General features: G+C 39.8%; 1 long non-coding RNA gene and 1 pseudogene across 2 annotated transcripts in view; one reads left to right on the top strand and one right to left on the bottom strand.

Moving 5' to 3' along the window:
- LOC103586310 overlaps positions 1 to 1,464 on the top strand; it is a 2,487-nt gene extending 1,023 nt beyond the window's left edge. For both annotated transcript variants that reach the window (XR_550137.1, XR_550138.1), the window contains one exon: positions 1,199 to 1,464. This is a non-coding gene — a long non-coding RNA (uncharacterized LOC103586310). The remainder of the gene's footprint in view (positions 1 to 1,198) is intronic.
- Positions 1,465 to 9,969: 8,505 nt separating this feature from the next.
- Positions 9,970 to 13,188, bottom strand: part of LOC103586327 — a 14,375-nt pseudogene continuing 11,156 nt past the window's right edge.

Below are 13,188 nucleotides of genomic sequence, written 5' to 3'. Positions count from 1 at the left end.
GTGTTGCCCCCGCGCCTCGCTCAGCCAGTGAGCGGGAACCGGTCCGCATGTGGGATCTGAACCCTCGGGCGGGAGCGCCGCTGTGCTTCCCAAGCGGCGCACTATCCAGTGCGCCACTGGGCCGGCCCTAAAATATCTTATTTTTAAAAAATCTTTTTTATCTTATTTTTTTCCACTTAAAAATATATCTATGAGGGATCTTCAAAAAGTTCATGGATCAGTTGGTTTGACTACAGTATTATAACACCAAGGTCAAAGGGTTTGGATCCCTGTACCAGCCAGCCACGCCAAAAAAAAAAAAAAAATTCATGGACAGATTCACATTCTTTCTTTATTTATCTATTTTGGCAGCTGGCCAGTACAGGGACCAAACCCTGGACCTTGGTGTTATCAGCACCACACTCAAACCAACTGAGCTAGTCTGCCAGACCCTCATATTTTAATTCTATTTTTCCACGAACTTTTTGAAATACCCTCGTATATCTATATATCCATCTCCCCCCCTTTTTTTCCAGAAATGGTAGCATGCTATTATTCACTCTGCTTTTTTCACTTTATATATCTTTGAGATTGTGTCATATCAATACATATATGGCTGCCTTATTAGTTTTATGGCTATATCATAATTTATTTAACCAGTCCTCGGTATTTCAATTGTTTTCAATATCCCGTTATTACAAACAATATCCTGGAACATACTTATTTGTGTGCATGTGCCAGTATAGCTATAGGATAAATTCCTAGAAGTATAGTTGCTAGATCAAAGTATATAGTGGCCAATGTGATTCCCTGCCCAACATCCATTCCATATCTTCCCCATTGTTTAGTAGTCATAAAATTTGGAGAGGGGGATTGATCTCACCCTCAGCTTCTAGAGGGGTGCACTTTGGGTGTAACCCAATCAGGGTAAGCCCATCCTCCATGCCTCAGTGATTGGTTGAGGCAACACAGACTTAGCTGATCAATGCATACCATTGTCCTGGTCAAGGGGATTATTCAGGAATGGGCCAGTGACCCAATTCAAGTCAATGAAATGTTAGGAGGTATTGCTAGCTGGCTGGTTAGTTCAGTTGGTTAGAACACAGCCTTATAACACCGAGGTCATGAGTTCTGATCTCCATTCCAGCCAGCTGCAAAAAAAGAGAAAAAAATTGCTGAAGTATTTGGGGAAATAAGGTTTTTTGTTTTTTGTTCTGAGGTACCAGAAGCCAGCTTTGTTTCCTCTTTTGGACAGTGTGGTGTGGCTGATGTGAAGCCTTCAAATGCTGCAGCCCTTTTGCTTCTAAGAAGGGAGTCAAATTAAGGATGAAGCTCACGTTTTGGAAGGCTGAACTGACAGATGGAAGGGAAATTAGGTCCTCGATGATATTGTTGTCTACAGAATCAAACCAATCACAGAGCCTGTTCATCTCCTGGAATTTGCAGTTGTATGAGCCAATAAATCCTCTTTGTTGTTTAAGCCTATTGGAGTTGGGTTTTCTGTTACTTACTGATAAAAAAAGGAATATGTACTTTAAAAATTTTTTGATAAGTTGCCTTCCAAAAAGTTATACCAATTTATAGTCTAACAACAAAATATGAGAGTGTCTGTTTCTCCACATCCTTGCCAAAACACTGTATTATCAAACTTTCTAATGTTGCCATTTTTATAGGAAAAAAGTAGTGTCTCATCGTACTTTAACTTGCAATCTTTTTATCATAAGATTAAGATTTAAAAAAAATGCTTAAAAGCCATATGTATTTCATATGTATATATGTGTACCATTCACAACCTTTGCCAAGTTTTCTATTTCTCTTTTTTTGGCAGCTGGCTGGTACAGGGATCGAATCCTGGACCTTGGTATTATGAGCCGCACACTCTTATCAACTGAGCTAACCAGCCAGCCCTCATTTACCTTTTTCTAATTGCTTTGTAAAAGCTTTCTGTATACTAAGAAAATTCTTAGGAAAATCCTAAGAAAGACTGTTATCAATGGGTTGAAATATTTTTTCTGGGTGCTGGCCAATTAGCTCAGTTGGTTAGAGCATGGAGTAGTAACACCAAGGGCCAGAGTTCAGATCCCTGTGCCAGCCAGCTGCCAAAAAAAAAAAAAAAGAAATATATTTTCTGAGTTTCTCATTTGGATTTTGACTTTCTTTTTCTTTTTGTATTTTCCTTTGTGTGTGTGTCAAAATATACATAACATAAAATTTACCGTTTTAACCATTTTAAGTGTACAATTCAGTGGTATTAAGTACTACTTCCTCTATGAATTTCTGTATTCTAGATAACTCATATAAGTGGAATCGTACATTATTTGTCCTTTTGTGTCTGGCTTAGTTCACTTAGCATAATGTTTTCGAGGTTCGTCCATGTTGTAGCATGTATCAGAATTTTATTCCTTTTTTTAAAAAAAGATAGGGCCGAGCCCATGGGGCACTCGGGAGAGTGCGGCGCTGGGAGCACAGCAGTGCTCCCACCGCGGGTTTGGATCCTATATAGGGATGGCCGGTGCACTCACTGGCTGAGCGCGGTACGGCCGGTCTCAAAAAGGACAAAAAAAAAAAAGATAAATGCTCCAGGACATTTTATTTATTTATTTGGGCGGGCTGGTACAGGGATCGAATCCCAGACTGTGGGGTTATCAGCACGAGGCTCTAACCAACAGAGCTAACCAGTCAACCCAGAATTTTATTCCTTTTAATGGCTAGATGTTACTCTGTCGTATGAATATACCACATTTTGTTTATCCATTCATCTATTGATAGACACCTGGGTTATTTCTACATGTGGCTATTGTAAATAATACTGCTATGTACAAATATATGAGTCCCTGCTTTTAATTTTTGGGGGTATATACCTAGAAGTAGAATTGCTGGATCATATAGTAAGTCTATGTTTAACATTTTGTTTGGGCCGGCCTGGTGGCGCACTCGGTAGAGTGCGGCGCTTGGGAGCGAGCGCCAAGGGTTCGGATCCCATATAGAGACCTGTCCGCTCATTGGTTGAGCGCAGTGCGGGCGCGACACCGAGGGTTGCGATCCCGTTGCCAGTCGCGGTACGGGCGCGACACCGAGGGTTGCGATCCCGTTACCGGTCACAAAAAAAAAGACAAAAAGGAAAAAAAAAAACATTTTGTTTTCCACAGTGGCTGCAACCATTTTACATTCTCACCAGTAATGCACAAGGGTTCCAATTTCTCCACATCCTTACTAACACTTACTATTTTCCTTTTTATTTTTTTGGTGGCTGGGTAGTACGTGGATCCAAACCCATGACTTTGATGTCTGCACTCTAACCAACTGAGCTAACCTGCCAGACCCTATTTTTTTTTTTTTTAATCATAGCCATCCTAATGCATGTGAAGTGACATCTAATTGTGGTTTGTTTGTTTTTTTAAAGATGACTGTATGGGCCTGCCCATGGCTCACTTGAGAGAGTGTGGTGCTGATAACACCAAGGCCATGGGTTTGAATCCCTGTATAAGGATGGCCAGTTAGCTCACTTGGGAGAGTCTGGTGCTGCCAACACCAAGTCAAGGGTTAAGATCCCCTTACTGGTCATCTTTATTTTATTTTATTTTTATTTATTTATTTATTTTTTTGAGACTAATAAGGGGATCGCAACCCTTGGCTTGGTGTCGTCCGCACCGCGCTCAACCAGTGAGCGCACCGGCCATCCCTATATAGGATCCGAACCCATGGCCGGAGTGCTGGCGCTCCCAGCGCTGCACTCTCCCACGTGAGCCATGGGGTCGGCCCCTGGTCATCTTTAAAAAAGAAAAAATGACTGTTTTTTTAAAAAAGATGACCATAATTGTGGTTTTGATTTGCATTTCCCTAATGACTAATGATGTTGAGCATCTTTTCATGTCTTTATTGGCCATTTGTACATATTCTTTGGAGAAATGTCTATTCAGGCCCTGTTCTAATTTCTTTTTCTTTATTGATATTCTCATTTTTTAATACATTATTTTCCAGATTTCCTTTAATTCTTTGTCCATGGTTCATTGAACATATTTAAGACAGTTGATTTAGTGTCTTTGACTAGTAATTCCAGTGTCTGGGCTTCCTCTGGGATAGTTTCTGTCAAATTCTTTTTTTCCTGAGGTTGGGCCATACTTTCTTGTTTATTTGTTATGTTTTGTAATTGTTTTTTGAGAACTGGACATTTTAAGTATATTGTGATAACTCTGGAAATCTAATTCTCTCTTTCTTCAGGGATTGCTGAATCTTGTTTCCTGAAGGCTGGAGCCATCTGTTTGTGACTTTTGCAAACTATTTTTGCAAAGTGTGTATTCCTTATTGTGTGTGGTCACTGAAGTTTCTGTTCTGTTATCTCCGAGATCAGCCAGTAACCTGACAAAGATTTTCTTAAATGTCTGGCTCCCCAAAAGAAAAATAAAAGCAAAAAACAAAAACCAAAGTACTTTTTCTTTAAATACACTATAAACCACTTCAGCCTGTGGATGTTGAGGCAAGGACTAACCTCTGTACCACTACCTCAGCCATCACAGAACTGAAAAGTTAGAATGGTGGTTACCAGAGGATGAGGAGGGTGGGAGGTCGATGGTGAGAGATTGGTTAGGTGCAAAGCCACAGTTAAATAGGAGGAATAAGTTTTGATGTTCAATTGCATAGCAGTACTACTAGAGTTAACTATATTGTATTGTATATTTCAAAATACCTAGAAGAGTAGTTTTTGAACGTTCTCATCACAAAGAAATGGTAAATGTTTAAGATGATTGGTCTGCTAATTACCTTGATTTGGTCATTATACAATGTACCATGTATCAAAATATCTTGTTGTACCCCATAAATATGTACAATTAAAATTTTTTTAAGATTACAAAAAACAATTTTTAAAAAGCAGCAATTAGGAATCAAATCACACAATCCTGATATTTGTTTTTTGTTTAAAAAAAGATGACCGGTAAGGGGATCTTAACCCTTGACTTGGTGTTGTCAGCACCATGCTCACCCACTGAGCTAACCAGCCATCCCTATATGGGATCCGAACCCGTGGCCTTGGTGTTATCAGCACCACACTCTCCCGAGTGAGCCACGGGCCGGCCCACAATCCTGATATTTGGAGGACCATTGACCTGTCACCTGCCTGCTGTGGGGCTGGGGGATGGTAGCTGCTATATGAAAGACCAACACTTCAAGAAATTTACCAACCTTATAACACCAATGTCATGGGTTTGGATCTCTGAACCGGCTAGCCACCAAAACAAACAAACAAATAAATTTACCAAAACTTACCAGCCTCTTCATCAAGCTCTCCCCTAGAGCTCCAGGTATTCCATTACACTACAGAATTCCAAAACAGTTATTTCAGACAGTTTCTGACAGCTCAATAATTGTTTAAGTGGAGGAATGGATTCCTGGAGCTTTCTACTCTGCCATCTTCCATGACATCTGGCTGGTATTCCTTTACTCCTTGGAATTTATTACTATTTTCTTTACAGATGATTAATTTTTGTTGTGTTCTACAGCCTTTGAAAATAATGTGTAGTCTATTTGGGGGTACAAAGTTCTGGGCCGGCCCGGTGGTGCACTGGATAGTGCGCCGCTTGGGAAGCGCGGCGAACACTGAGGGTTGCGATCCGTTGCCGGACACGGAAAAAAGACAAAAAAAAAAAAAAAGTTCTACAAAAAAATGTATTAAATTCAACAAATTATTTGTAATATTCAAATCTTCTATATCCTTACCTGATTGGCTCTTTGGATCTGTCAGTCTAAGAGTTATGTTAGTGTCCTACCATGATTTTATCTTCGTCATATTCTTGTACTTCTAATAGTCTTTGCTTTGCGTATTTCACTACAATGTTTTTTTGTATGTAAAATTCAATAACAGCTGTATCTTCCCTCTTGGTTAATTTTTCCCTTTGCCAATATAAACAAATGGTACCTTTCTTGTACCATTTAGCACCTTTTGCCTTGAATCCTACTTTGCCTGGTATTAATATTGCCATTCATCCTTTTTGTTTTGTTTTTGTTTTTTGTTTTTTGGTGGCTGGTATGGGAATCTGAACCCTTGACCAACACCACATTCTAACCAACTGAGCTAACCAGCCACCCTTCTTTATTGTTTTAAATCACATTTGCCTGGTGTGTCTTTATTCCTTTATTTTCAATATTTCTGTGTCATTTTGTTTTAGGTCTGTCTCCTATAAATATGTGAACGGTCTTCAAAAAATTCACGGAAAGATCTGTATTATCTTTTTTTTTTTTTGAGACCGGCCACACCGCGCTCAGCCAGTGACTGCTGTGAGCGCACTGGTCATCCCTATACAGGATCTGAACCCGCGGCGGGAGCGCTGCTGTGCTCCCAGCGCTGCACTCTCCCGAGTGCGCCACGGGCTCGGCCTGAAAGATCTGTATTATCTTTTAATTCTATTTTTTCCACAAACTTTTTGAAGTACCCTTGTATAACTGGATTTTTAATTTTTATTTATTTATTTATTTTTAAAAGATGACCGGTGAGGGGCTCTTAACCCTTGACTTGGTGTTGTCAGCACCACACTCTCCCAGGTGAGCTAACCGGCCAACCCTATATAGGGATCTGAACCCGCGGCCTTGGTGTTATCAGCACCACACTCTCCCAAGTGAGCCATGGGCTGGCCCTATAACTGGATTTTTAAAAACTCTGTTTTTAGAGTCTTTCTTTTTTAATTAGGGAAGTGCAACCTATTCCCATTTATTGTGATCACTAATATCTTAGGTTTTATGCTACTATCTTATTCCATGGTTTCTAGGTATGATGCTTTATTATCATATATACATATCTAAAAAAAAATTTTTTTTTGCAGCTGGCTGGTACAGGGATTGAACCCTGGTCCTTGGTGTTATCAGCACCATGCTCTAACTAACTGACCTAACCAGCCAGCTTTTATTGTTTTTTATATTTTCATCTCCTGGCCTTTGCTTGACTGATCAAATGTCTTTGTTACATTTTTCTCCTCTAGTTGTAGATCCTATTTCTAGTCAAGTAGTAATTACTCTTATGTATATTTTTTACTTTATTTTTTATTGATTATACATATGTATATTCTTATATTTAAACTTAAATTTTTTTCTGTACCTAATAATTATTCAATATCTATAATCTTCACCTTCTCTCAAATAAGATAAGACTTTAACTTGCTTTTAGTTTTCCCCTCATATTTCTTCCCACCTCTAATGTTTTTATAGTAGTACTTAAGATTTTGGTTCTAAACTTATTAAAATTAGTAGGGCTGGCCCATGGCTCACTCGGGAGAGTGCGGTGCTGAGAACACCAAGGCTACGGGTTCGGATCCTATATATGGATGGCCGGTTAGCTCACTTTGGTGAGTATGGTGCTGACAACACCAAGCCAAGGGTTAAGATCCCCTCACCGGTCATCTTTAAAAATAAATAAATAAATAAACTTATTAAAACTCTTGGCTACATTATACCTCTTTTATTTTAGGAATCCTTTCTTAACAATCGTGAAAAAGTAACAGCCATGGGGCTGGCCCGTGGCTGGCTCACTCAGGAGAGTGCGGTGCTGATAACACCAAGGCCCCGGGTTCGGATCCCATATAGGGATGGCCGGTTGGCTCACTGGCTGAGCGTGGTGCTGACAACACCAAGTCAAGGGTTAAGATCCCCTTACCGGTCATCTTTGAAGGAAAAAAAAAAAAAGTAACAGCCACATTATCAGAAATTATCTATTTACTTTGAATGCTTTTTACTTTTTGAATACATGTTTTCAAAAAATTTATTTATTTATTTATTTTAAAAAGATGACCAGTAAGGGGATCTTAACCCAGCGCGGCGGCGCTCCCGCCCGAGGGTTCGGATCCCACATACAGACCGGTTCCCGCTCACGCTCACTGGCTGAGCGAGGCGCAGGGGCGACACCGAGGGTTGCAATCCCGTTGCCGGTCCCCGGTCCGGTACGGGGGCAACACTGAGGGTTGCGATCCGTTGCCGGACACGGAAAAAGACAAAAGACCAAAAAAAAAAAAAAAATTTAAAAGGTTTGGGAAGGACACTTAGCTCAGTTGGTTAGAGTGCAGTGTTATAACACCAAGATTCAGGGTTTAATCCCTGTTACTGACCAACCACCAAAATAAGAAAAAGAAAAATTGGGGAACAAATCTTAAAGGTTTAAGAGGATATACAGATTAAAAAATCTTCTCACTCGTCCCCAAGTCATGCTGTCGTCCTTTTAGGACACAACTAATGTTAACAGTTTCTTGTGTATCTTATCAGAGATATTCTATGCATATACAAGCAAATATTCGTAGTCTTTTTTCTCTCTTTTTTTGATAGAAATAATACCATATTGTCCACATTGTTCTGAATCTTGATGTTGTCATAGTAAAATATCTTGGAGGTCTCTTCCAACTGTACATTTTTAAACCATTCATTGTGAAATTTTTCAGACATACACAAAGGAGAAAGAATAGTATATGAACCCCCATATACCCATCACTCAGTTCAATAATAATCAATACCCATTATTTTTGTTTTATCTATCCCTCCCACTTATTATTATTATTAAGATTTTGCTGGAGTATTTTATTTCATTTTTTATTTTTTTAGTTAAAGATGCGACCATCTTACTTTATTAAATTTCTGTTAAGACAGGTTTTTTTTTTTTTTCCTTTTTGTCTTTTTTCTTGACCGGCAACGGGATCGCAACCCTCGGTGTTGTGCCCACACCTCACTCAGCCAGTGAGCGGTGGTCTGTATGTGGGATCTGAACCCTCGGCGGGAGCGCCGCCGCGCTCCCAAGCGGCGCACTGTAGCAGTGCACCACCGGGCCGGCCCCAAGACAGTTTTGTATTTAGGTTACAGGTGTATGACTGGGAGTTCAATTATTTTCTGTGATTCAAGTCTCTCTCGTAAATGAGAATTATTAAATAAGTGGCTGCACTCATAAAATAAAGTGACTAGCAGAAATAATCTGCAACTTCTGTGAATAAGCTTTTCCTTAGTGTCTAAAATAGTAAATACCTTTTACGGACCAAAGACTATGTGCTACAAGTTTTACAAATTGGTCTCCAGTCCCCTGTTCAGTGTATTATTAGCCCAATGGGAGGGATATTCAGAAAACCAAGGCTCAGAAACAGTAAGTCATGTGTCCAAGGGTTCTTGCTGATGACAAAGCAGGGATCTGAACCCAGGTCAGGCTTACACCAAAGCTCACAATCATTTATTTTTCTATTAAATCATTACTAACTATTCCACTATATCATGTATCGTCTCTGTATACCATATTTCATCAAATCTAATATGCTATCAAACTACATCATAATGTACGCCACCACCAATTAAACCTGTAAAACACCTTCAGTTGGAAGGTATGTCATAATTTCAGGAATGTTAAAATGTGTATATGTATATACACACTTACACACACATATATGCATATACATATATACATCTTAGATTCAATAAAATACAGTAACAACTTATTTTAAATAAATGTTATAAAATATAAATGCCTCTCTGAATCCTTTAGAAAATTAATTTTGCCATGAAGTACAGAAAAAAAGATAAATCTTAAATATAAATAAAGTTATAGGAAACCACAAACATTTACTTATATATGCTTTCTTTAAAAGTTGTTCCTCCTCATCTGTGGCATGAAAGCACCTTGTTTATTACGTGAAGAGCTGTTGACATCTTTCCTACCCATGAACAGGACCAGCACTTACTCATATTTTCATATATCCAAGTGCATGAAAAGTCAAAAGCAGATTTTAAATCTACCTGTTTTTCTTAACTTCTGTTTGTTTCCTCTCAAAAGGTAAGGAAAGTAGGGGCCGGCCCGTGGCTCACTTGGGAGAGTGTGGTGCTGATAACACCAAGGCCCCGGGTTCGGATCCCACATAGGGATGGCCGGTTCGCTCACTGGGTGAGCGTGGTGCTGACAACACCAAGTCAAGGGTTAAGATCCCCTTACCGGTCAAAAAAAAAAAAAGGTAAGGAAAGTAATAGTAGTTTCTCATTTCATACCAAAGAAAAATACACTCTGTTGCTAAAGGCACAGCTGTAAGTCTATAAAATCAGACGAGCACCAATATTTCTGAAAAGCACTCTCAGTAAAGTTTATATTGGAATGACCGACTGGAAATGCATCGATTTTCAGGGCCTCTTTTGACTTCCTCTATTTTTTTTTTTTTAAAGATGACCGGTAAGGGGATCTCAACCCTTGACTTGGTGTTGTCAGCACCACGCTCAGCCAGTGAGCAAACCGGCCATCCCTATATAGGATCCGAACCCGTGGCCTTGGTGTTATCAGCACCGCACTCTACCGAGTGAGCCACGGGCCGGCCCTTTTTGACTTCCTCTAAAAGTGCCCACGTCGTATGCCCACACAGTATCTATCCCCTCTCCGGTGACGTGGTCCGGGATCCAGTGCGGGAAAGGGAACCAGCAAGCAATGACTCTCGCGTCATTCTCAAGTTCGAGTTCTTCTCCAACTGCCGCATCATCTGAGGCACACCAAAAATAATGTTTGAGTACTGCGAGAACGTGACCTTCCAAAAAATCTGAAATGCAAAATTTGGCGGATCCATGCACAACTTCTCGCCAATCGCGGTTATCTGGAGTACCAAACTAGCCATGGATTTAATTCATAACCAACAGCTGGGAATCCTTCCTTGGCAGCTGCTATCACAATGCGTCCGTTGCCACTACCAATGTCCACCAGGAATCCTCTACTGCATCACAACACTTTTTTTTTTTTTTTTTTTTTTTTTTTTTAAGATGACCGGTAAGGGGATCTTAACCCTCGACTTGGTGTTGTCAGCACCACGCTCAGCCAGTGAGCTAACTGGCCATCCCTGTATGGGATCCGAACCCGTGGCCTTGGTGTTATCAGCACCGCACTCTACCGAGTGAGCCACAGGCTGGCCCCGCAGTATGGCTACTTATAAAATATAATGCCAAAATCAATACCTTACCTAAATATAGCAATAACTAAATAGAAAATGTTATAGAGGGCCAGCCCGTGGCTCACTCGGGAGAGTGCGGTGCTGATAACACCAAGGCCACGGGTTCGGATCCCATATAGGGATGGCCGGTTGGCTCACTGGCTGAGCGTGGTGCTGACAACACCAAGTCAAGGGTTGAGATCCCCTTACAGGTCATCTTTAAAAAGAAAAAAAGAAAAGAAAGAAAATGTTATAGAAAAGAAATTCCATTCACAATAGTAACAAAAGCTATAAAATACATAATAATATGGGGCCGGCCTGTGGCTCACTCGGTAGAGTGCGGTGCTGATAACACCAAGGCCACGGGTTCGGATCCCATATAGGGATGGCCGGTTCGCTCACTGGCTGAGCGTGGTGCTGACAACACCAAGTCGAGGGTTAAGATCCCCTTACCGGTCATCTTTTAAAAAAAAAAAAAAAAAAAAAAATACATAATAATATAGGCAAAGATCTCTTATACAAGTGAGGATAAAAAAAAGCACTAAACAGAAAAGAAAAATTCAATTAGATTTCAAGATTAAAAACTTCTACTATTTCATTTAAGAAAATGAAAGGCAAGCCACAGACTGGGAGAAAATATTCACAGTACATATATATGACAAAGGATTTGTACCCAAAACATATAAATTTTACAACTCAAAATAAGAAAATAACCTAATAACAAAATGGACAAAAGATTTGAACAGACACTTCACAAAGGAAGATATATGAATAGCCAATAAGTAAATGAAAAAATGCTCAAATCATTAGTCATCAGAGAAATGCAAATAAAAACCACAGTGAAATACCACTATAAACCCACTAGAATTGTTAAATTTTAAAAGACTGACCAAAGTCATAGATTTGGATCCCCGTACTGGCCAGCCACAAACATACACACACACATATAAAGAATAATAATAAAAAGACTGACAATACTGAATGATACTGAAGATATAGAACCATTGGGACTCTCGTACATTAGAGTATAAAATAGAACTACTTTGATGTACTATTTAGTGGTTTCTTATGTTAAATATACAAAGTTAAGCATACACCTACATACACTATGTCCCAACAATTCTACTCCCAGGTATTCCTAAAGAGAAATGAAAACATGTCCACAGAGACTTATACACAAATATTCATAGTGGCCCAAAACTGGAAACAAATTGCTACATATTTTTGCAATGGAATACTACTAAGAAATAAAAAGGAGCAAACTACTGTTTTGCTCAACAACATGAATGAATCTCAGAAACATGCTGAGTGGGGCTGGTTGGTTAGCTCAGTCAGTTAGAGTGCAATGTTATAACACCAAGATCAAGAGTTCAGATCCCGGGCCGGCCCGTGGCTCACTCGGGAGAGCACGGTGCTGATAACACCAAGGCCACGGGTTCGGATCCTATATAGGGATGGCCGGTTTGCTCACTGGCTGAGCATGGTGCTGACAACACCAAGCCAAGGGTTGAGATCCCCTTACCAGTCATTAAAAAAAAAAAAAAAAAAAAGAGTTCAGATCCCTGTATAGGCCAGCTACAAAGAAAAAAGTTTAAAAAAAAAAAGAAACATTATGCTGAGCAAAAGAAGTTAACACAAGAAAACATGTCGTATGATTCCATTTGTTTGAAATTCTAGAAATGTATATCTATTTAGAGACAGAAAGCAGATCAGTGGTCTTCTGGGGCTAGGGGTGGTAGGGATTAACTGCAAAGAAATAAGAGAAATATTTGGGGAGATAGAAATTGATTGTGGCATACGATCAATTACAAAGATGCATATGTTTGTCAAAACTCATCAGACCATGAACTTAAAACTATAAACTTGAAATGATTATTTGATGGTATATAAATTATACCTCAAAAAGTTTGGTTTAAAAAATTTCTCTTAGGGCTGGCCCGTGGCTTACTCGGTAGAGTGCGGTGCTGATAACACCAAGGCCACGGGTTCGGATCCCATATAGGGATGATCGGTTTGCTCACTGGGTGAGCGTGGTGCTGACAACACTAAGCCAAGGGTTGAGATCCCCTTACTGGTCATCTTTTGAAAAAAAAAAAAAAATTTTCTCTTAAAAAAATTTATTTGGGGGCCGGCCCGTGGCTCACTCAGTAGAGTGCGGTGCTGATAACACCAAGGCCACGGGTTCGGATCCCATATAGGGATGATCGGTTTGCTCACTGGGTGAGCGTGGTGCTGACAACACTAAGCCAAGGGTTGAGATCCCCTTACCAGTCATTAAAAAAAAAAAAAAAAA

The sequence above is a fragment of the Galeopterus variegatus genome, unplaced genomic scaffold (assembly GCF_000696425.1).
Source record: "Galeopterus variegatus unplaced genomic scaffold, G_variegatus-3.0.2 Scaffold331, whole genome shotgun sequence".
Classification (NCBI taxonomy): Eukaryota; Metazoa; Chordata; class Mammalia; order Dermoptera; family Cynocephalidae; genus Galeopterus; species Galeopterus variegatus.
This window is presented reverse-complemented; position numbering and strand designations above follow the sequence as displayed.